We start from the raw sequence: 21,208 nt of genomic DNA on the forward strand, positions 1-21,208 counted from the left end.
CACGACACTGGAGTTTAGTGTGCAAATGATTTCCTCATCCAGGTAGTGAGCATAGTACTGATAGGTAGTTTTTCGACAACTGCCATTTGCAAGTAAGAGCATCAAGTATTTGGTTTTCTCTTCCTATGTTAATTGAGTTAGGATTATGCCCTCCAGCTCCATCCACGTTGCTCCAGAGGTCATGATTTCATTTTTTTTTATGCCTGTGTAGTATTCTGCTGTATACATGTATGACATTATCTTTATTCAGTCCACCATTGATGGGCATCTAGGTTGAGTCCATGTCTTTGCTATTGCAAATAGTGCTGTGATAAATGTATGTGACATATGTATTTTTGGCAGAACAATTTATATTCCTTCAGGTATATATCCAGTAGTGGAATTGCTGAGTCAATTGGCAGTTTTATTTTAAGCTATTTGAGAAATCTCCAGACTGCTTCCCGTAGTGGCTGAACTAATTTACATTCCTATCAGCAGTGTATGAGCATTGCCTTTTGTCTGAAACTTCTCCAACATCTGTTATTTTCTGACTTTTTAGTAATAGCCGTTCTGTCTGATGAGATAGTATCTCATTATGGTTTTGATTTACATTTCTCTAAAGATTTTTGATGCTGAGCTTTTTTTCATATGCTTGTTGGCTACATGTATGTTTCTTCTTTTGAGAAGTGCCTGTTGATGTCCTTCACCATTTTTTAATGGGGTTGTTTGTTGTTTGTTTGTTGATGTGGGTTCCTTATAGATTCTGAATATTAGCCCTTTGTCAGCCGCATAGTTTGCAAACATTTTTTCCCATTCTATAGATTTTCAGTTTACTCTGTTGGTAGTTTCTTTTGCTGTGCAGAAGCTTTTTAGTTTCACTAGGTCCTACTTGTCTATATTTGTTTTTGTTGCAATTTCTTTTGGAGTCTTTCATGAAATTTTTGCCAAGGCCTATGTTCACAATGGTACAATGGTATTTCCTAGGTTTTTCATTTGAGTTTGTTTGTTTGTTTTTTGTTTTCTGTTTTTTGGTGTGTGTTTTTTTCTGGTTTAGGTCTTACATTTAAGTGTGTAATCCATCCTGAGTTGCTTTTTGTATATAGTAAAAGAAAGATATCTAGTTTCAATCATCTGCATATGATTAGCCAGTTAACTCAGCATCATTTTATTAAATAGTATTTATACCATTTTTTTCTAATGTAAAATATGTTTTGATATGTAGCAATATCTTTCTCATTTTTCCATCCATAAAAGTCTGTCCACAGATATACATGAATATGTGCATGAATATGAGATTACATACAGAGTAAAATGTTGAGAATATATTTAAATTAGTTTTTATCTTTTATTTTTAATTTTTTCTTTTTCAATTTTTGTTTTAAGGCTGAAGGTACATTAACAGTAACTGTTTGTTATTATTGACTTTGTCAAAGTTCGGATGGTTGTAGGTGCATGGCATTATTTCTGGGCTCTCTATTCTGTTCCATTAGTCTATGTGTCTGTTTTTCAACCAGTATGGTGCGTTTTGGTTACTATAGCCCTGTAGTATAGTTTGAAGTCAGGTAGTGTGCTGCTTCCAGCTTTGTTCTATTTACTTAGGGTTGCTTTGGCTGTTCAGGCTCTCTTTTGGTTCCAGATATGTTTGGGATAGATTTTTTCTAATTCTGTAAAAATTATTTTGGTAGTTGGATAGGAATAGCCCTAAATCTGTAAATTACTTTGAGCTGGATAGCCATTTTAACAATATAATTGTTCCTATCCATGAGCATGAAATGTTTTTCCATTTGATTATGTAATCTCTGATTTCTTTCTACAGTGTTTTGTAACTCTTGTATATTTCTTTCACTTCCTTGGTTACCTGTATCCCTGGGAATTTTATTCATCTCATGGCTATTGTGAATGTGATTGCCTTCTTGATCTGGCTGTCAATTTGGATGTTGTTGTTGTATAGAAATGCAACTGATTTTTATACATTGATTTGTATCTTGAAATTTTCTAAAGTGTTTGTTAATTCTAGAAGCCTTTTGGCAGAGACTGTGGGGTTTTCTAGATAGAGATTTGTGTCATCTGCAAACAGAGATAGTTTTGACTTCCTCTCTTCCTATTTGGATGTCTTTTATTTCCTTTTCTTGTCCAATTGTTCTGATTACTTTTGTACTATGTTGAGTAGGATAGGAGTGGTAAGAATGAGCATCTTTGTTCTGATTTGTTTCTCAAGAGAAATGCTTCCAACTTTTGCCCATTCAGCATATTGGCTATGATTTTGTCACAGATCACATTTGTTATTTTGAGATATGTCCCTCTGATGTCTAGTTTGTTGATGGTGTAGTATATGAAGGGGTGTTGAATTTTATTGAAAGCTTGTTATGTCTATTAAGATGATCATTTGGTTTTTGTTTTTCGCTATGATCATGTGATGAATCATATTTATATATTTGCATATGTTGAACCAACCTTGAATCCCAGTAATAAAACCTACTTGATTGTGGTAGATTAGCTTTTTAATGTGTTACTGGATTTAAATGTTAGTATTTTGTTGAGGATTTTTCTGTCTGTGTTCATCAGGGACATTGGCCTGAAGTTTTCATTTTTCATTGTTTCTCTGTCATTTTTTATGTTTCTCTGTTTCATATTTTATTGTTTCTCTGGTATCAAAATGATGTTGGCCTCATGGAATGAGTAAAGGAGGAGTCTCCCCTCCCTAAGTGTTCAGAATAATTTAGTAGTATTGGTACTCTTCTTTATATGCCTGGTACAATTTGGCTGTGAATTCATCTCCTCCAGGGCTTTTTCTGATTGGTAAGTTTTTTATTACTGATCCAATTTCATAACTCATTCTTGACCTGTTCAAGATTTCAATTTCTACCTGGTTCAATATTGGGAGATTTTATATTTCCAGTAATCTATCTATTTCTTCTAGGTTTTCTAGTTTGTATACACAAAAGTGTTCATAATAGTTTCTGGGGGTTGTTTGAACTTCTGCAATGTTGGTGCGAAAGTCTCCTTTGTCATTTTTTATTGTGTTTATTTGGGTCTTCTCTCTTGAATATATCACTTTTATTCAACATCATACTAGAAGTTCTAGACAGAGCAATTAGGCAAGAGGAAAAAAAACAAAGCGTGTTCAAGTTGGAAAAGAGGAAGCCAAATTGTTTGCAGATTAAATAATCATATATATAGAAAACTCTAAAGACTTTACCAAAAAAACTATTAGAAAAAAGAAATGAGTTTAATAAAGTTACATAATCAGCATACACAAATCAATAGTGTTTCTATGTGCCAATAGTGAACTACAGGTTAAATGCAATCCCTATCAAAATACCAATGACATTCTTAGCAGAAATAAAAAAATCTTAAATTTGTATGGAAAAGTGAAAGACTTCAGACAGCCAAAGCAATATTGAACAAAGAGAAGAAAGTTGGTGGCAAAATATTTTAAATTCTACTGTCTTTGCTTATGTGTAAAAGCTCAATTAATTTAAGTATAGTAAAGTTACTTTTAAACTCTTAATCAGGATGTTTTAATCTTTGTAAGTTGGGTTTTTCTGCATATTGAAATAAATTATATAAAATTTTACTTATCACAGGTTATCTAGACATGTTTTGTTGTACACACACACACACACACACTTAATTTGGCTATCTCTTGTACAGTACTTTAAAATTATCTTGAACTATTATTCCAGCCAAGGTTATGGTGACCAATTCTATGTAGACGTTGATTTGCTTTATGAAGGGACAATTGGGAAACCCATCCCCTCACCATTTCATGCACCTGACATTTTCTACCATGGGACCACCTTCAGAGTCACTCTTCACTCTTGCACATACAACCTAGAAGTGCAGAGAAATTAATGATGCTAGGGCTACTTGACCAATGAGAAAAGAGAGTGGATGAATATATGCTTTCCTTTTTCCTAGTGAAGAGTTCTTAAATATCTCCTTAGATATAACAATATTTACCTAAAGTTGAAGACAGTTTGCTGAGGCCTTGTATTTGTTGTCCCTCTTCTTCCATTTTATTCCACCTGTCCTTCACTTTTCCATGGAATCCCATTTCCACAAGTACCATATGCAAGGCCCTATGTCTGGTTCTAAGGGAAGACAGGTTAAGACATTAATCTAATATGTCTTTTTTAAAATTATTTTGTAATAAGTGACAATTTTGTGAAAAGGTCAATCTTTTCTAAGTTCCCAAATGTATTGACATAAAATTGCCCAAAATTATTTATTATAATGAAATTTTATTTAATAATTTATAAGATTCACAACAAATTTATGTAGCTTTAAGGTAACAACAAAAGAAAAGAACAAGTTTACCAATTAAGGTATGATGTGTTACTGATTATAATGCACTATGATTTCAGAGATGTTAAAATACAAAGAGGTACATTTTTAGATTTAAATATTAGCATTGATTTTTGTGTTTTTTAATCTTTCAATCTTTTTGTCTCTGCACCTTTTAAGTCTTTCCAAAAAAAAACTTTTTTTCTTCATTGGCCCTCAATTTTTATAGTTTTGTTTTCTATTCTGATCTTATGTTCATTAATTCCTTACATATACATTTTTGGGATAGGTCAACACTTTTTTCTTTTTAGCTTCTCATATTATAGTTAAACCTTATTAGTTTTCAGTCATCTTTCACTTAATTTAAGCTTATGGAACTAAATTTTTTCCTCAAAATGGTACTTATGCACATATTGAGAAGTAGAATTTTGAGTACAAATAATTCTGAATTTTTATTCATATCATTTGTTAATAGCCTTTTACTTGAAAGACATTTATATATTCATTTTAAAACTTCAGCATGTATAGGGTTTATAAAAGTCATTTTTAATATGAAATGATAGCATATTTACATTGTGATTAGGAAACGTGTGCTGAATGATACTTGGCTATGTGTAGAGAGCCATTTTATGGATTCTAATACACTGACATTTATTAAAAAGTTCATATAGGTAGGCTTAAACATACATATGTTTATCCTCAAATTTGTAGACTCAGAGTTTTACCCCTTTCCTCTATTTTATTGTGGTCTCTCTTTTTTGAACTTCTACTAGATGTATATTGAACTTTATTATTTTGTTTCTCATGTCTCTTAATTTTTCTGTCATACATTTTATCTCTATGGGTCTCTATGATTTTATTTTCTATAATTTCCCAGCTATATCTTCTACTTCATTAATTATTTATTCATCTGTATTTAATTTCTTATTTGATCAATCCAACTTTTTAGTATATATTTTATTTACAGAAGTTCAATTTTATATACTTTCAGCCACACTTATTCATTTCAAAAAATGTTTTTATGTCTTAATCATCTTATTCACCATTTTAAAATCTGTTTTCTAATGATTTCATTACATAAAATTCTTATTTTTTGTGTTTGTAAAATCTTGCTCATGCCAGATTGTTTGCACAAGTGTTTTGTTATTTTAGGTTATGAGTGCACATTCAGTGTAAATTATGTCTAAATAAACTAGAATCTTCTCTAATTTGAATTGAATATTGACCCTGTAGAACACTTTAGTACTGTTTGTATAACTTCTAATCCCACCCCAGACAACTTTGCATATTATGTTTTCTGGTTTGAGTGTTTTTGAATCATGTAAGACTTACACGCTCAAACTCATGTAAGGCCATTTCCATATTTATTAATTTTCAGAAAAGATTATTTTTATGTTCACATCAAGGTTAATCAAAGATAAACAAATCTGTTGTTTACCAGATGTCACAATATTGATTTTTTTTCTAACCTACTTATTCAATGATAGTGGTATCCTTTAAATGTCCAAATCAATGAAGTTACTCTTTAAATGTTCAAACTCTGCAAAGTAGTCTGAGCTCCAACTGCTCACTATATGAAGACATAGACTTACCTTCTGTATTGCTTTTGTAACCAAAAATTTTTGTAACTGTGACTGTATGACTCAATCCAAAACTGTCACTCCATTAGATCAATGAGTCTCTGTTTTCTCTTACCACTCTAGTTTTCAGTTTTGTCTTTATGCTTTACCCATCAAGAATTCCATTCCCACATATTTGGCTATTTTTATGGCATACAAAGGTATACAACATGATGTTTTGATGTACGCATACATAGTGAAATGGTTGCTATAGTTAAGGACATTAACATACCCTCATTTTGCATATTTGCTACCCTCCCCATTTTGTGTGTTAAGAACACCTAAAATCTACTTTCTCAGCAAAATTTTAACACAAAATACAATAAAAATAGACTTATTTATCCTACATAACTATAACTTTGTACTCTGTGACTTATGTCTGCCCATTTTCTGTCTCACCCCATGCCCAGTAACCAAAGTTTTTCTAAGTATTCAACTTTAAAAAAAGATTCCACACATAAGTAATATAATGCAGTATTTATCTTTCTGTGTTGGCTTATTTCACTTACCATAATGTCTTCCAGGTTTATCCATGTTGTTGCAAATGACAGGATCTCCTTTGTCATGGTTGCATGATATTTCATTGAATATATGTACCACAATTTATTTATTTATGTGTAATGGGCACCTAGGTTGTTTTCATATCTTAGTTATCATAAATAATGCTGCAGTGAACATGGAAGTATAGATATCTCTTTGAGGTGATTTTATTTCCTTTGGGTATATAACCAGAAAAGGGGTTGCTGGATCATATAATAGTTCTATTTTTAATTTTTCAGAACCCTCCATATTATTTTCCATAATGGTTGCACCAATTTACATTCCCACCAACAGTGTACAATGGTTCTCTTTTCTCCACATGCCTGTCAACATTTATTTCTTCTCCTTTTGGTAATGGCCATCCTCAGCTATGGTTATTTGAAAAACTTATTTTTAGCACATATGTGCAAAGACACTCAGGATGTTTTATCTACAAAATGCCAAATTTTTAAATTTGCATAAATAAAATGCAAATGTATTCATTTCTTAAAGTTCACTGAAATAAAATCCTCAAATGCTTCCCTTTTACCTTATGTGAGAAAAAAACAAAAACAACTTGATCATATCTCTGCATAGCAGAACTGCACAATGGATTTGACATTCAGATCCCTGAAAAAAATTTGAAAAGCTACTACAAACCATTGTACAACATAAAAATCTTAAATAGCTCTGTGGGTAGAAGGAAATATAATTGTAGGCCTTCATATGCAACCAAAATTAGCAGTTGCTATTTTTCTACTCTAGAAAAATGCATCTAATGGCAGTTTACTAAAACTCCATCATTGCAAAATGTCGCTCACATAGGAAAAAAAAAACACACTCATATAATCAGAGAAACACTATGTTTAGCTCATTTCTCCAGCTTATCAACCCCCAAATTTGATAGTTTTTAAATATAACTACAGCAATGAATTATGTAGTTATGAAGAAATGGCTCACTACATAGGACTTTAATTCATTCACTGCCACTAATGATTGTAGCCATCATTTCAAAGTATCACTTTGAAACACATTTTTTGACAAATATTATGAATGTATAATACTATAATGTGTAAAAATTCCTGAAGAGAAAACAAGTGCTCACTCGATTCAAAATTAAATATACAAATATAAAATTAGTGATTTAAGAAGCTTTAAAATATTGCTTCTATATTGTTTTCAAATGACATATCAAGTCGTATTTTAAGCTATTTATAGTGAACATCTTTCATGCCAGTTACTAATTTATTGTTTCTCCGCTCCAAATCTACCATTTCTGGCCTTTTCTGTTTTTATTGGAAGTGCTTCACCCCCAGCCATTTTATTTTTCTTTGATACCTGGTACAATGCTTATCATTAGATGGCATTACAAAGAGTCTAGCAGCTTCCTTGCTAGTAGTATGTAGGGGAACCAATGGTGCATACCTTCTGGGCAATTTTGCATAGTAGAATTGCTGTATTTACCAAATAAAGATACAAGTCACTACATTCAATTTGAATTTCATAGAAACTTTTTGACAATATTTGGGACATATTTATACTATACTGTTATTCATTGTTTGTCTGACATTCAAATTTTGCTGGACAACCCTGTGACAGTTTTCAGCTTGCCAGGCCTGTACAGCTGGCATCTTGGTTGGCATTCCCTGCTCAGCAGGTTTGGACTGCAGGACCTCTGCAAATTTTGTTATTCTGTGGGCGACAGATGCCCATCTTCTTCAACAAAGTCAGGCTTTCAGCCCAGGTTGGGGTATTGAGTGGTTCTTCGACATTTCTTTGTTCCTTGGATACTCTTCCTTGGCCATAGATATAGTAGCTGCTCTCTATGTTTGTTATTTCTGTGTGTGTATAGTTTTTTTTTTTTTTTTTTTAGCTGTCTTCTGTTTAGTAGTTGATCACTTTTAGTTAATTTTTTTTTTTTTTTTGTATTAAGTTTTCCCTACACCAATTCCTGATATGGCTTCTATATCTTAACTGGACCTATTCTAATGCAAAATTGGTACTAGAAGGGGCTCTAACAGATAAACCTTTAAAGATGGATTTGGGGATCTATTTGGTCATAGCCATGGGCTTGAGCACATTGCTGATATGCTTATCATTGGGAAGCATGATACTCATAATTCAAGGCATGCAGTGGCATAACAATTAATCAAGCTACCAGACGTGTTTGATTTTGATGAAGCACCAACTGAAGTATGTGCCTTGGGAGCTTTAGTGGCAGTAGCACTTGACCATTATGGTAGTGATAATACTTGTAATAATCATGGTACAATTCTTATAAACAGAGGAGTCTGCTGAGTGCACTGGAACATTTACAAAAAATAAATGACAAGTTCAGATCTGTTAACCCTCAGATCAAATCATGATCTGAAAACCAGAGAGCTTCCATGACAGCTTTCAAAGAATCTCTTATGTTTTTAGCCACTAAATTGATATTGTTAAGAAGTCAAACACAGTAAATGTGCAGGTTGCTAAATAACTCATTGAACTCACCATTTCACCATGTTTCCCATGCAAATGTTCCATTGATTGGGAAAAAAAATGGAACCTTGTTGCTTGGAATGAAAACATTCATCTTGATTCAGATAAAAGACACATCAAACTCCCAAGTCAGTGTGAGCTTCCCTAGACTCACAAACAGAGTCAAATCTTGAATGCATACCCTTACCTGAAGGAGATTCAATGGCCCTCACCCTCCAATGTATCTCCAGCATCTAAATGAACAGCTTCTGTGTTAGTAGTTTAAGAAGAAACAGTGGTATTCACTGTCCAGCAATTTTCACTGACATCGCACTAAGATCCTAGCATGTTTTGTTGGCATCCTAGCACCTGGCTTCTCTGGGAGAAGTGTAGTTGAGATCCAGTGTTTTCCATCCTCCAGCAAGTTTTGCCAGCACCTTGGCATGTGGTTTCCTTGCCCTTGGTATTCAGTAGAACCAAAGTTCCACATTGTTCTTTGAGCTTCAGCAGCAGCACAGTGGGCAATTTCTACTCCCTGGCTTTATCCTGCCAGCACTACAGCAACTCAGCTAACCTCCCTAACATCCAGGAGACTGTAGCTACACCCTCAACATCCAGGTCTGTCATCTCAGATTTGGTCATGGGTGGATTTGCTCTCAGGATTATTCCTTCTTTGTGTACTCAGACTTAAAAGTAGTCTTTTTCTACATCTACTTACTATTTATGTGTCATTTGGAGTTATCTTTAACAAGTTTAAGTAATCTGTCTCTTTTTTACAAGTGTTAATTTTATATTAAATTCTTCTTGTTTAGAAAATTGATGTGTCTTCTTTCTCTCAGCTAGACCCTGTCTAATACATTTACATTGTACTCAGATTTAAATATCTTTTATATTTGGAAAGCATTTTGACAGCCCTGTCTTACACCACAAATTTCTACTATGTAATTGTAGTTTGATACTATACATGATGTTCAAGCCATAGTCACAACTGCAGAAGAATGGCTATAAATTTACAACAGCTGCAATGGAGTTGATTTGGGGGCATGGAGAGATGTACCTATAGACCTCAGAGGCTATTCCTGTGGCCAATTTTATACCCCAGCTTGGTTTTTCAGCTTCCCAATGATTATATTACATTTTTAACAACATTTTTATTAATTCTCTCTTCTTGTATGTTAGCCAAAGTTGACTCTTATTGCTTACAAACAAAACTCTGACTAGTCCAGCAATAAGATGTCAATATAGATTACTAAGGTTTGTTTTGTTTTGTTTTTGAATAATTAGTTGATAAACTTTTCTGCTAAAGCAATGATTTAAATTCATCATTGATTTGGCATGCAATTAAAGCCTTGACTCGTGACTGATTAATATATTACTATAACTAGCCAAATTTAAAAAAATAAACATCTAATCTGATACAAAAGTTTCCTTAGTCTGAGGACAGCCCTAAATGGAAGATTAGGTTTTAAAGTTGTATCCATCTGACATGTTTTGTCATGGGCAGAAGCTAGAATTCCAGGGGGCTCCAGTGGGCTCTTCCCCACTTCTTTTCCTCTAACAGAGGTGATTTTGATTTTCAACATAAACATATTTTATAGGTAACTATTTATTTTTCAATTACTTTTTCAGTATGTTTCCTGATAGTTTATATCTTAATTTTCCAGAATGATAGAAATAATGTTTGCATATGGAAAATAAGTTTAATAAATATGGACATTTATTAACAATATATTTATGTTTCAATGCTTGGCCAAATTAACATGTTTATAAACTTGGCACTAAGAAATTTTGCAATTGCCAAGAAAATGACACCATAAATCCACAGTGAAATTAATTTCACTATTTTCACTGTATACTCCATTGCATAATCTGAATTTGTTTCACAAAGAAGCAACTATGATATGATCAGTGCAGGAAATTCAATGGTAGTTTTGCTCTTGAAATGAAATATGAAATATAAAACTTGTTAGTATAATACAGAAAAGATTCTCAAATTAAAGCAAAATTCGAAAAAAGTAGATTTTGGCCAGGTGCAGTGGCTTACATCTGTAATCCCAGGACTTTGGGAGGCTGAGGTGGGTGGATCATGAGGTCAGGAGTTTGAGACCAGCCTAGCCCAATATGGTGAAATATCATCTCTACTAAAAATGCAAAAATTAGCCGGGTGTGGTGGCACGTGCTTGTAGTACCAGCTACTCAGGAGGCTGAGCAGAAGAATCACTTGAACTTGGGAGGCAGAAGTTGCAGTGAGCTGAGATGGTGCCACCACACTCCAGTCTGGTTGACAGAGTGAGACTCTTAAAAAAAAAAAAAAAAAAAAAAAAAAAGATTTTTCATTGTCTTTGAAAGATAAGACTTCCTGTTCAGAAAATATAAAAGATATATATAACTTGACTATTTATGAGTATTCTGAAATAAAACAATGATTTTTCAGTGACAACGAAGTTTTTAGATGAAGTTAATGGCCAGTTATAAACAGCAGAGGAGCAGAATTTTAGAACATATTTAAGCAATATAGATTATATACATGGATGAGGCTGTTTAATGCAAATTTCTAAAAATATGAAGACCAATACATTAATTTTATAATTGTTTGAATGACGGAATCAAAAGCAGTGAAAAAATTATTATTTGGAAAAACTTGAAAAATCTTTAGCTTGATTAACAGCTGAACAATAGTACACAAGGGGCAATGATAAGCCTGCTTATTTAAAATACAAGGAAAAATGGCCCCATATAAATTCATCTATGCAATACATGCATAATGAAATGATCAACATTATTCAAAATTGCTTCAAAAAGACTGTCTCAGTATGGGACAAAGCAACTTAACAAATAAGGTAATTTATCTGTAGATTGAAACTAGAAATGAAAGTTTGGTTAGAAGAAGAAATAAATAAAAGTAAGAGAAATTAAAGTAGCAGTGCCAATCCACCTTTTGCTAAAATCAGTTGTTTGGATCTAGTGTGTATCAGTATTTTCCCAATCCACTTGCCAGAGTCCCACACACATACACTGAATCAGAGTTTTGGGAAGTGAGACTTGGACATGGACTTTTGAAACACCACTCCAAGTGATTTTGATGTTCACTACTTGAAAGAATTACAGACATGAAATATTTGTATATTTAGGGGGTGGAGTTGGATATGTTTTAAATGGATTTACTAAACTTTCTGATTTTTTTAACATAATAATATTTTGCTTTTGCTTATACATTTAATTGAACACAAAAAAAATGTTTACTGAGTATCTGCTATGTGACAAATGAAAGCCTATATTTCTAAAACACGTTTTGATTTTTTCTCAATATTTTACTGTGAATCTGTTTTCTGTTTTCGGAGAGAAGAGTCATAAAAAGGGGTTCAAGACCTTCCAACAAGCATGCTCAAAACAAGAGAATGGTCTGGTTTTATTTTATAGACAGCAAATATTTTTTAAAAGGAAAAGAAATCAGTGCACTTTATCCAGAGGAAGAAAATGGATAACTATCTTATTGAATTATTAAATCAATAATGCTAGGATAAGGAATACAACCACCAGCATATAATATTAGGGATTACAGATTAGCTTTAGATATACTCAGTGTGTTTCTGAATCTAAGATTTTATATTTCAACACTAATTTCTCTCCTGAGCTCTAGTCCCAGAGTAACCATAGTTTAAGTAATAATTCAATTTATATAGAGTTCTCAATGTTAATATGACCAAAAGATTGTTTCTTAAAAAGCTCTTCTGGCTCCTCTTCCCCATTTTAGTAGAGGTACCACCTTCACTTAGTTGCTTGGGCTTAAAACCTAGTCATCAACCTTGGCTTCTCTTTCCCTCAAATGCAAATGCAATCCGTCAGGAATTTTCATCTACTTTTGAAACTACCTTTGCAAAATTATGACTGAGATAGAGAAAGAGATTTAACTTAACTGACTCCATCTTTCTTCTAACCTCCAAGCTGTCCTTGTTCATTCCTGGACGTAGGCTGAACTAACTTTGGGAGAAACTTAGTTTATTGTTTAAAACAAAGACAATGACAGTCCTTTTCCAAAACAGACCTCTTTCTTGCCTGGGGACTAGACTGCCTTTGTAGTACTAACATTAGCCATGAGTTAGAAATTATGGATTAAGAGTCATGAAGCTGGAGGTTACAAGAGTCTAACTCTCCCTAAAGTGCTCCTTAGATCAGTGATTGAGATATTTTGCAGACTTTTGATCCATCCACACTTGAAGGATCAGCTGGCACCATCCAGATTGATAAACTGGCTCATCTGCTCTTGTGTTCCCCACCCAAAAACTGACTCAGTACAAGAACACAGTTTGGATTCTCTATGATTTCATCTCTGACCAATCAGCACTCTCAGCTCACTGGACTCCCCACAACCACCAAGTTGTCCTTAAAAACTCTGACCAAAAAGCTTGAGGATACTGATTTGAGTAAATATAAAATTTGGTCTCCCACACAGCTGGCTCTCCCTGAATTACTCTTTCTCTACTTCAATTTCCCTGTCCTGATGAATCGGCTCTGTGCAGGCAGTGAACAGGATGGACCCACTGGGTGGTTACACTTTCCCTTCAAAATATGCCTAGGATCCAGTAATTTAACTAGCTATCTGTGATGGTTAATATCGAGTGTCAACATGAGTGGATTAAAGGTTGCAAAGTATTGTTCCTCGGTGTGTCTATGAGGGTGTTGCCAAAGGAGATTAACATTTGAGTCAATGAACAGGGAGAGACAGACCCACCCTCAATCTGAGTGGGCACCATCTAATCAGCTGAGAGTGCAGCTAGAATAAAAGCAATCAGAAGAATATGGAAGGACTGAACTTGATGAGTCTTCTGGCCTTCATCCTTCTCCTGTGCTGGATTCTTCCTGCCCTCAAATATTGGACTCCAATTTCTTCAGTTTTTGGGCTCTTGGACTTACACCAGTGGTTTGCCAGGGGCTCTTGGGCCTTTGGCCACAGACTGAAGGCTGCATTCTCAGCTTCCTTACTTTTGAGGTTTTGGAACTTTGACTGGCTTCCTTGCTCCTCAGCTTGCAGAAGTTCTATTGTGGGACTGACCTTGTAATTGTGTGAGTCAGTACTCCTTAATAAACATCCTTTCATATATATGTCTATCCCATTAGTTCTGTCCCTCTAGAGAACCCTGACTAATACAGATTTTGGTAACAGGGGTGGTTCTAGAGGAACAGAATTTTAAGGATGCATTTCTCTGGGTGGTTTCAGAGCTTCTGGGATTGGCTGCTTAATATGATTAAACCCAAAAATGCTAAAGACTCTACTTCTAGTAGTATAGAAAACACCAATAGTTCTTGGTGTGAACTGTTTAGAGAATTATGCAAAATAAATGCATTTGAAACTCCTGATTCACCACTCATGAGAGGCAAAGAGTTTAGTGACTCTATATGTAATACCTTTGACCACATGTAGAGAATCAAGGGATAAAATGAAGTTGGTTGGTTGCTACTAAGTTCACCGGACAAAGTGACAAAAGAAAATGGTGAACTTAGGGATTCTAACTCCTGGCTTCAGGAGCACATACTGAACCTCAAGTTTTCTAAGATTACCCTGAGTGAGAGTCTTATCTCCTGTAGACAAAGGGCTGAAATTGTGGAAAATGAAATACAACTTCTCATCAAGAGAGTGGCTGACCTGCAATGATAGATGCATGCTCAGTCTCATCAGCTGTCTCACTAAAGTGAGGGCATTGACTGGAAAAGAATGACACCTTGCAACTTGGAATGGGGATGTTTGGGAGGAACCTGATGAAGCTAGAATCACAGAGCTTGCAAACTCTGATGAGCTTTTTCTGACAGAGGAGAGAGCTTTCCCACTCCCAGTGGTGGCAACATTTCCTCCTCCACCCATGTGCCATCAGCCTTTCCACCTTTGTTTGAGGAGACAGTTAACCATGCACTGCTTGAGTCAACTGTGATAGACTCCCCTGAGGCAGTGGCCAGGTAAGACAATGCTGATTCTCTTCAGGACCCACCCCCAACACCCCTGTTTGCTCCTAGACCTATAACTAGACTCAAGTTCTGGCAGGACCCTAGAGGTGAGGTTCAGAGTGTGACCCATGAGGAGGTGTCCTATACTCAAAAAGAACTGCTTGAGTTTTCTAATTTATATAAGCAGAAATCTGGAGAACAGGCATGGACTGAATATTAAGAATGTGGAATAATCCTGAAAGAAGCATAAAGTTGAATCAGGCTAAATTTGTTGATATGGGCCCACAAAGCATAGATCCTGCATTTAATGTGGCAGCTCAAGGAGTTAAGAAAGGTTCTAATACCTGAGAGGCAGAGGTTGCAGAGAGCTGAGATCACCCCATTGCACTCCAGCCTGGGCAACAAGAGTGAGACTCCATCACAAAAACAAAACAAAACAAAAAAAGGTTCTAATAGTTGATTTGCTTGATTAGCTGAAATATCAATTGAAAAATGGCCCACTGCGAGGGTGCTGGAAATCTGTGATCTCTCTTGGTTTAAGGTAGAGGAAGGGATCCAAAGGCTTAGGAAGATTGGAATGCTAGAGTGGATTAGTGACCTTAGATCTACTCATCTCAGCTGAGATGGTCCAGGAGACACACCCTTTACCAATACTTTGTGAAATAGATTTGTGAGGGGAGCACCTGCATCCTTGAAGAGCTCTGTGATTGCTCCTCTCTGTATGCCAGATCTTACAGTGGGAATTGCAGTCACTTAATTAGAAAAATTAAATGCAATGGGAATAATTGGATCCCGAGGTGGCAGGGGTCAAGTGATGGCACTCAATCATCAGAGGCAATGTGGGCATAGTTATTGTGATGAACAGCAGAGGCAAAGCAGCAATCACAATAGTCTGACTCATGTAGAGCTCTGGCATTGGCTAATTAATCACAGTGTTCCTAGAAGTGAAATTGATAGGAATCCCACTGCATTCTTACTTAATTTGTATAAGCAGAGAACTTCCAGGTCAAGTGGAAAAAAGGCTAATTTCAACTAAAAAATTGAGAATCATAGGCCCTCAATTTCCAGACATGAACCTGTTTACACACCCAAAACCCTTTGAATGAAGGGGAGGCTGGATCCCTTAAAGAAGGACCCCGCTCCATTACCAACAATTTATACTGCTAATCTTTTCCAGTCCTTCCCAAGGAGACCTCCAGCCTTTGACCAGGGTAACTGTGCGTTGGGGAAAGGTAAATGATCAGAACTTTTGGGGACTACTTGACACTGGCTCTAAGCTGATATTGATTCCAGGGGACCCAAAATGTCACTGTGGTCCTCCAGTTAAAGTAGGGGCTTACGGAGGTCAAGTAATTAATGGGGTTTTAGCTCAGGTCCAACTTACAGTGGGTCCCTGGACTTATCCTGTAGTCATTTCCCTAGTGCCAGAATGCATAATTAGCATAGACATACTTAGCAGTTGGCAGAATCTCCACATTGGCTCCCTGATTGGTAGGGTGAGGGCTACTATGGTGGGAAACACCAAATGGAAGCCATTCAAGCTGCCTCTACTTAGAAAAATAGTAAATCAAAAACAATATCACATCTCTGGAGGGATTGCAAAGATTAGTGCTACCACCAAGGACTTGAAAGTTGCAGGGGTGGTGATTCCTACCACATCCCCATTCAACACTCCTATTTGGCCTGTGCAGAAGACAGATGGATCTTGGAGAATGACAATGGATTATTGCAATCATAAGCTTAACCAAGCAGTAACTCAAATTGTAGCTGCTGTACCAGATATGGTCTCATTGCTTGAACAAATTAACACATCACTTAGTACCTGGTATGGAGGCACTGACTTGGCAAATGTCTTTTTCTCCATTTCTGTCTATAATGCCCAACAGAAGCAATTTGCCTTCAGTAAGCAAGGCTAACAATATACCTTTATTGTTCTACCTCAGGGATATATCAACTCTCCAACTTTGTGTCATAATCTTGTTTACAGGGACCTTGATTGCTTTTCTCTTCCACAAGATACCACCCCGGTCCATTACACTGATGACATTATGCTGACTGAAACCAATGAACTAGAAGTAGCAAACACATTAAACTTATTGGTAAGACATTTGCTTCTTCCCAATGTATGGGAAATGGGAAACAAACCTGAAGAAATGTATGGGAATTACCCATGCCATTAACAATGTGTGGGAATGGAAAATAAATCCAACTAAAATTCAGGGAATTTCTACCTCAGTAACATTTCTAGGGAATCCAATGATGTGGAGCCTGTTGAGATATTTCTTCTAAGGTGGAGAATAAGTTGCTTCATTTAGCGCCTCCTACAACCAAGAAAGAGACACAATGCCTAGTGGGCCTATTTGGACTCTGGAGGCAACACATTCCTCATCTGGGTGTGTTATTCAGGCCTGTTTATTTGAGTGACCTGAAAGGCTGCCAGTTTTGAGTAGGATACAGAACAGGAGAAGGCTCTGCAATAGGTCCAGGGTGCTGTGCAAGCTGCTCTACTACTTGGGCCATATGATCCAGCAGATCCAATGGTCCTTGAGTTGTCAGTGGCAGGTAGCCATGCTGTTTGGAGCCGTGGGCAGGCCCCCATAGGTGAATCACAGTGGAGGCCTCTAGGATTTTGGAGCAAGGCCCTGCCATCTTCTATAGAAACTACTGCTATTTTTAGAGACCACTCTTGGTCTGTTACCGGGCTTTGGTAGAAACTGAACGTTTGACTGTGGGTCATCAAGTCACCATGTGACTTGAACTGCCTATCATGAACTGGGTGCTTTGTGACCCATTCAGCCATAACATTGGGTGCGCACAGCAGCATTCCATCATCAAATGGAAGTGGTATATACGTGACCAGGCTCGAGCAGGTCCTGAAGGCACCAGTAAGTTACATGAGGAAGTGGTTCAAATGCCCATGATCCCCACTCCTGCCACCCTGTCTTCTTTCTCCCAGCTTGCATCAATGTCCTCATGGGGAGTTTCCTATGATCAGTCAACAGAAGAGAAGACTAGGGCTTGGTTTACAGATGGTTCTGCATCATATGCAGGCACCACTCAAAAGTGCACTTTCAAGTACACTACAGCCCCTCTCTAGGATATTCCTGAAGGACAGTGGCAAAGAGAAATCTTCCCAGTGGGCACAACTTTGAGCAGTGCATCTGTTTGTGCACTTTGCAATAAAGAAGGAATGGCTGATTCATATAATCGCACATCAATATAGCCAATGGTTTGACTGGTTGGTCAGGGACTTGGAATAAGCATGATTGGAAAATTGGTGACAAAATTTGTAGAAGAGGTATGTGGGCAGACCTCTCTGAGTGGTCAAAATTTGTGAAAATATTCGTATCCCATGTGAGTGCTCACCAATGGGTGACCTCAGCAGAGGAAGATTTTAATAAACACAGGATAGGAAGACTTATTCTATGAGCACCATTCAGACTCTTTCCCCAGCCACTCCTGTCATCACCCAATGGGCCTGTGAACAAAGTGGCCATGGTGGCAGGGATGGAGGTTACACATGGTCTTAGCAACATGGACTTCCACTTACCAAGGCTGACCTGGCTGCAGCACTGCTGAGTGTCCAGTTTTCCAGCAACTGAGACCAACATTGAGTCCTCAGTATGACACCATTCCTTGGGTGATCAATCAGCTGCTTGGTGGCAGGTTGATTATATTGAACTTCTTCTGTCATGGAAAGGGCAGCAGTTTGTCCTCACAGGAACAGACAGTTGCTCCGGATATGGGTTTTCCTATCCTGTATGCAGTGCTCCTGCCATGGACTCACAGAATGCTTTATCCACTGTCATGGTATTTCACATATTACTGCCTCTGACCAAGGCAGCCACTTTATGGCTAAAGAAATGTGGCAGTAGGCTCATGCTCATGTAATTCACTGGTCTTACCATGTTACTCATTGTCCTGAAGCAGCCGGATTGATAAAATGGTGGAATGGCCTTTTGAAGTCACAATTACAATGCCAACTAAATGACAATACTTTGCAGTGCTGGGGCAAAGTTCTCCAGAAGGCTGTGTATGCTCTGAATCAGCATCCAATATATGGTACTGATTCTACCATAGCCAGGATTCACAGGTCCAGGAATCAAGGGGTGTAAGTTGCACCACTCACCATCATCCCTAGTGATCGACTAGCAAAATTTTTGCTTCCTGTTTCCATGACATTAGTTTCTGCTGGCCTAGAGGTTTTAGTTCCAGTGGGAGGAATGCCAAGGATTCCATTCAATTGGAAGTTGAGATTGCCACCTGGCCACTTTGAGATCCTCCTACCTTCAAATCAACAGGCTAAGAAGGGAGTTACAGTGTTGGGGACTAACAAGGATGAAATCTGTCTACTACTCCACAATGGAGGTAAGGAAGAGTAAGGGTGGAATACAGGAGATCCAGTAGGGTGTCTGTTAGTATTACCATGTCCTGTGATAAGATCAAAGGGAAACTACAACAATCCCTATCCAGGCAGGATTACAAATGGCCCAGACCCTTCAGGAATGAAGATTTGGGTCACTTTACCAGGTAGAAAACAACAATCTGCTGAGGTGCTTGCTGAAGGCAAAGCAAATACAAAATGGGTACTAGAAGAAAGTAGTCATCAATACCAACTACAACCATGTGGTCAGTTGCAGAAATGAAGACTGTAATTGTCATCAGTATTTCCCTCTTATTTTGTTAAGAACATGTTTGTGCATGTATACACTTGTACTAAGAAAATATCTACATTTTATTTCCTTTCCCCTTTATCTTTGACTAGGATTTACTGACTTCATATCAGCACTTAAGTGTTATTAAATGGTTGAGAGCAAGATGGCTGAATAGGAACAGTTCCAGCCTCCATCTCCCAGTGCAAGTGACACAAAAAACGGGTGATTTCTGCATTTTCAACTGAGGTACCGTGTTCATCTCACTGGGGTGTGCCGGATAATCGGTGCTGGTCAGCTGGTGCAGCCTGACCAGCGAGAGTTGAAGCAGGGCGAGACATCACCTCCCCTGGGAAGCGCAAGGGGGAGGGGAATCCCTTTTCCTAGCCAAGGGAAACTGAGACACATAACACTTGGAAAATCGGGTAACTCCCACCCAGATACTGCACTTTACCAAGGGCCTTAGCAAATGGAAAAACAGGAGATTATATCACACACCTGGCCCAGAGGGTCCCACTCCCATGGAGCCTCCCTCATTGCTAGCACAGCAGTCTGAGATCTAACTGCAAGGCAGCAGCAAGGCTAGGGGATGGGCGCCCGCCATTGCTGAGGCTTAAGTATGTTAACAAAGCCTCTGGGAAGCTCGAACTAGGTGGAGCCCACCACAGCTCAAGGAGGGCTGCCTGTCTCTGTGGACTCCACCTCTGGAGACAAGGCATAGTTAACAAATAGCAGCAGAAACCTCTGCAGATGTTAATGACCCTGTCTGACAGCTTTGAAGAGAGCAGTGGATCTCCCAGCATGGAGGTTGAGATCTGAGAACAGGCAGACTGCCTGCTCAAGTGGGTCCCTCACCCCTGAGCAGCCTAACTGGGAGACATCCCCCACTAGGTGCAAATCGACACCTCACAATTCACACGGTGGGATACACCCCTGAGACGAAGCTTCCAGAGCAAGAATCAGACAGCAGCACTCGCTGTTCAGCAATATTCTGTCTTCTGCAGCCTCTGCTGCTGATACCCAGGCAAACAGGATCTGGAGTGGACCTCAAGCAATCTCCAACAGTCCTACAGCTAAGGGGCCTGACTGTTAGAAGGAAAACGAACCAACAGAAAGGACACCCGCACCAAAAGCCCATCAGTACATCACCAGCATCAAAGACCAAAGGCAGATAAAACCACAAAGATGGAGAAAAAGCAGAGCAGAAAAACTGGAAATTCAGAAAATTAGAGTGCATCTACCCCTCCAAAGGAATGCAGCTCATCACCAGCAGTGGATCAAAGCTGGATGAAGAATGACTTTGATGAGTTGAGAGGAGAAGGCTTCAATCAATCAAATTTCTCAGAGTAAAGGAGGAACTATGTACCCAGCACAAAGAAACTAAAAATCTTGAAAAAAGAATGGAAGAATGGATAATTAGAATAATCATTGCAGAGAAGGCCATAAATGAATTGACAGAGATAAAAACATGACACGAGAAATACGTGACAAATGCACAAACTTCAGTAATGACTCGATCAACTGGAAGAAAGAGTATCAATGATTGAAGATCAAATGAATGAAATGAAGAGAGAATAGAAGTCTAGACAAAAAAAAGGAAAAAGAAGTGAACAAAGCCTCCAAGAAATGTGGGATTATGTGAAAAGACAAAATCTATGTCTGATTGGGGTGCCTGAAAGTGAGCGGGAAAATGGAACCAAGTTGGAAAACACTCTTCAGGGTATCATCCAGGAGAACTTCCCCAACCTAGTA

Source organism: Trachypithecus francoisi, unplaced genomic scaffold (genome assembly GCF_009764315.1).
Source record: "Trachypithecus francoisi isolate TF-2019V2 unplaced genomic scaffold, Tfra_2.0 Lachesis_group18, whole genome shotgun sequence".
NCBI classification, from domain to species: Eukaryota; Metazoa; Chordata; class Mammalia; order Primates; family Cercopithecidae; genus Trachypithecus; species Trachypithecus francoisi.